Here is a 4,365-nt window from a genome sequence, read left to right as displayed (position 1 = left end):
ATATATATATATGCAAATTGTTCCTGTGGGGATTTGACTGGGAGACCTGTCGCTTGCTATGATGTGAACTGATCACCAGGGGCTGGCGCCAAATGAAGGAAGCCCCTGGCCAGCTGCTGGCAGCAGGGGGAGGGAGGCCCTGTCCAGTAACAGGAAGGCTCTGCTTGGCACTGATTGCCAGCCCCCTAGGGAGCCAAATTTTGTGCACAGGACCTCTAGTATATATTAGAATAATACACATATTTTGTATATGATATATATATACAGCAATCATCTGAATTTACAAAGGATTATAAGAGAAATTATGAACAATTATTCAACAACAAATTATATAACCTGAATGAAATAAATTCTTACAAAGCCATGAACTATAAAAGTACCTGAAGGACTAGAGTCTGAACAGACTTGTCACAAGTGAGGAGATTGAATTTGTAATTAAAACTTTCTAAAATGGCCCCAACTGGTTTGGTTCAGTGGACAGAGCATTGGCCTGTGGACTAAGGGTCCTGGGTTCTATTTCAGTCAAGGGCACATGCCCAGGTTGCTATATCCTCAGTAGGGGACATGCAGGAGGCAGCCTATCAATGATTCTCTCTCAACATTAATATTTCTCTCTCTCCTCTCCCTTCCTGTCTGAAATCAATAAGATATATTTAAAAAACCCCACAACTTTCCAAAATGAAAAGTGAAGACCCGAATTCGACTAACCATTTATGGAAGAATTAACACAAATTCTTGTAAATTCCTAAAAAAATACAATGAAAAGGAACACTAAGTAATTTTATGAGGCCACAGTTACGCTAAAAACAAAACCAGAAAAAGACATCAAAAGAAAACAAAACTATAGATCATTAAGTCTTATGAACATAGATGCAAAAATCTTCAACAAAATATCAGGAATAACTTTATCAAAGAAGGCTCAAGACTTGTCCACTGAAAACTATAAAATATAGCTAAAGAAATTTAAAAACCCTAAATAAGTTGAAAAGTATCCTGTGATTATGAATTGGAAGACAATATTGTAAACATGGCAATATTCTCAAAAGTGATGTACAGATTCAATGCAATACTAACAATACTCCAACAGCATTTCTTTTTTGCAAAAATGGAAAAGCTCATCCTAAAATTAATATGGTATTGCAAGAGGCCCCAATACCCAAACAATATTGAAAATGCAAAACAAAGTTGGAGGACTCACACTTCCTGATTTCAAAACTTATACAGTAATCAGAGCAGTACGGTACTGCCATATGAGTAGACATATAAACCAACAAAATAAAATTGAGAGTCTAGAAATAAACCCATTTATTTATGTCAAATAATTTTCAGCAATACCCTTCAATGAGGGAAAGAATAGTCTATGCACAAAATACACAAAAATCAGGTAAAAAGGCGTCAAAGACCTAGATTTAAGAGCTAAAAATAAAACAGTTAGGCCCAGTCCATGTAGCTCAGTGGTTGAGCTTTGACCCAGGAATCAAGAAGCCCCCTGGCTCGATTCCCAGTCAGGGCACATGCTCGGGTTGCAGGCTCAATCCCCTGTGGTGTGTGTGCAGAAGGCAGCCAATCAATAATGTTTCTCTCTCATTGATGTTTCTCTCTATATATCGCTCTTCCTTCCTCTCTCTCTAAAAAAATCAATAAAAACATTAAAAATACAATAAAAATAGAAGTTAGTAGAAAACACAGAAGTAAATCTTCATGACCTGGGATTTGGCAATCAGTACTTAGATATGACATAAAATGTACAAACAAGAAAAGAAAAAAATAAATAAAATGGGCTTTATCAAAATTTAATGCACCTATTTATTAAAGTAAATAGACTATGAAGAAAGTGAAAAGAATCTATAGGATGGGAAAACATATTAGCAAATCACATGTCTCATAAGGGTCCACTAGCAAATATATAAAGAACACTTAAAACAAAACAACAAAAAGCCAAACAATGCAATTAAAACATAGGCATAGGACTTGAACAGACATTTCTCAGGAAAAAATAATACACAAATGTTCAATAATCGCATGAAAAGATATTAAATATCACTATTCATTAGGGAAATGCAAATCAAAACCTTAACGAGATGTCACCTGACACACTAGAAAAGCTTTAATAAAACCAAAACAAAATGGAAGTAACACATTTTGCTGAGGATGTGAAGGTTGGCACCGTTGCACATTGCTTGGGGTAGGGAGTATGTATATGTATAATGGTGCAGCCATTTGGAAAAATAGTTTGGTGATTCCTAAATGTTGGAGATATAATTAGCATATCACTCAGCAATTCCACTCCTACATATGGACCCAAAGAACTGAAACAGTTATTCAAACAGTAACTTACACACCAATATCATAGTAACTCAATTCACAATAGTCAAAGGGTGGCAACAATCCAATGTCCATAAATGGATGAATGGATGAATAAACAAAAGGTGGTGTATACATGCAATGGAATAGAATTCAACCATATGGTATATGCTACCATATGGATGACCTTGAAAACAGTATGCTAGGTGAAAGAAGCTAGACTATAAGGAAATGTATTGTATCATTCTATTTATATAAAATGTACAGAATTGGCTAATTCATAGAGACAGAAAACAGATAAATGCTTGCCAAGGGCTGGGGGTAGGGGTGCGCGAGAATGAGAAGTAACTGCTAAGTGGGTACAGTGTTCACTTCTGGGATGATGAAAACACTTTAGAAATAGAGGTGATGGCCTGGCCGGTATGTCTCATTGGTTGAGCATCAACCCACGAACCAGGAGGTCACAGATTCTGGACCAGGGCACATGCCCAGCTTTCTGGCTAAATCCCCAGTAGGGGACATGCAGGAGACAGCCATTTTTAAAAAGGTATATATTTTTTATTATTGATAGTATTACAGATATCACCCATTTTCCCCTCCTTTACCCTCCTCCTCCCAGCTGGCACCCCCACCCCTCTGTTTTCACTACCCTATTATTCATGTCCATGGGCTATGCATATACAGATACAGATTTTTTGGTTTATCTCATCATTGATGTTTCTATCTTTCTCTCTCCCTCTCTCTGAAATCAACAAAAACATATTAAAAAATAAATAAATAGAGGTGATAGTTGTACAACTCTGTGAATGTATGAAATGTCACTGAATTGTACACTTTAATTAAAATAGTGGATTTTATGTTATGTGAAATTTACCTTAATAAAACAAATCACTTAAATATCAGATAATATTAAATTGTATTCCTCCAAATTTAATAATTTGTTTTCTTTTGAAGCCATTTCTATTTTACCTTAAATTATTTAGTATAATTACTAGAGACCCAGTGCATGAAAACTCGTGCTCTGGAGGTTTGCGGGGGGGTTCCCTCAGCCCTGGCATGTGTCCTCTCACAGTCTAGGAGCCCTTGGGGGGAAATCTGACTGATGGCTAAGCTGGCAGTCAGAGCGCTCACTAGCCTTGAGCCTGGCTTCTGGCTGAGGAGCACACTGATCACCAGGGGGCAGCTCCTGCATTGAACATCTGCCCCCTGGTGGTCAGTGCGTGTCATAGTAACCAGTCATTCTGCAGTTTGGTCTATTTGCATATTAGCCTTTGGTTATATAGGATAATATTAGGCATAATGAGGATTTGGCATTTGTTAATCAGAATATTATTATGTCAGATGCATTTTTTTTTTAAATTTGATTCTATCATCTAGATTGTGGTATAATGGTATCAAAAATTTTCCAAATATGTTTTTTGTTTGTTTTCAGTCATTTATTATTAATGAAATAATGTCAAATTTAACTGTCAAGAATCTGGGTCAATGAGGGGAAATAGATTAATCAATATTGGGATAAGGTCCCTGGGTGTCTGGCTTCCTCATTAGCTGACTTGGACAACACACTACCTACAGCTCAGCATGAGCTGTTTTCCTCATCACATCAATGGGAAAACTATGATCTCAGTGTGCTTAGAAGAAGGGCAATAGATCTATGTGGCCGCCTTTCTGTCTATCTAATCTCTATACCTATCTACTAGCCCTCTGACCAACCTAACTACCTATCTATCTAACCATGACATGTGAAGGATTATGGAAGACACCCCACCACCTCACACTTCTTATAGCCACTGACCCCCATGACACCCAACTGTCACTTCATTTCAAGGCAGATATTTATTTCCCACATCTTCTCATCTTGCATAAAAAAATACAGCTATTACACAGAATCTCTGAATTATAGCATTGGAAGATGCCCTAAGAGCTTTGCAAAATCAGTTTTCACCATGTAGGGGTTCCCATCACAAATGCTGGATGGATGCACATTTTCTCCTGTCAGGAATTTCAACAATTGGAGGGCTGCAGCTAGACTTTTCTCAAGTTCTATCAAAATATTCCTCT

The 4,365-nt window shown here is 37.1% G+C and overlaps 1 protein-coding gene across 1 annotated transcript in view; it reads right to left on the bottom strand.

The window, feature by feature from the left end:
* Positions 1 to 4,365, bottom strand: part of LOC102770513 (adhesion G protein-coupled receptor E2) — a 27,229-nt gene that overhangs the window by 10,949 nt on the left and 11,915 nt on the right. The window lies entirely within an intron of this gene.

The sequence above is a fragment of the Myotis davidii genome, unplaced genomic scaffold, assembly GCF_000327345.1.
Source record: "Myotis davidii unplaced genomic scaffold, ASM32734v1 scaffold1312, whole genome shotgun sequence".
Lineage (NCBI taxonomy): Eukaryota > Metazoa > Chordata > Mammalia > Chiroptera > Vespertilionidae > Myotis > Myotis davidii.
The sequence above is the reverse complement of the archived record's forward strand: the minus strand, read 5'-3'. Positions and strand labels throughout refer to the sequence as shown.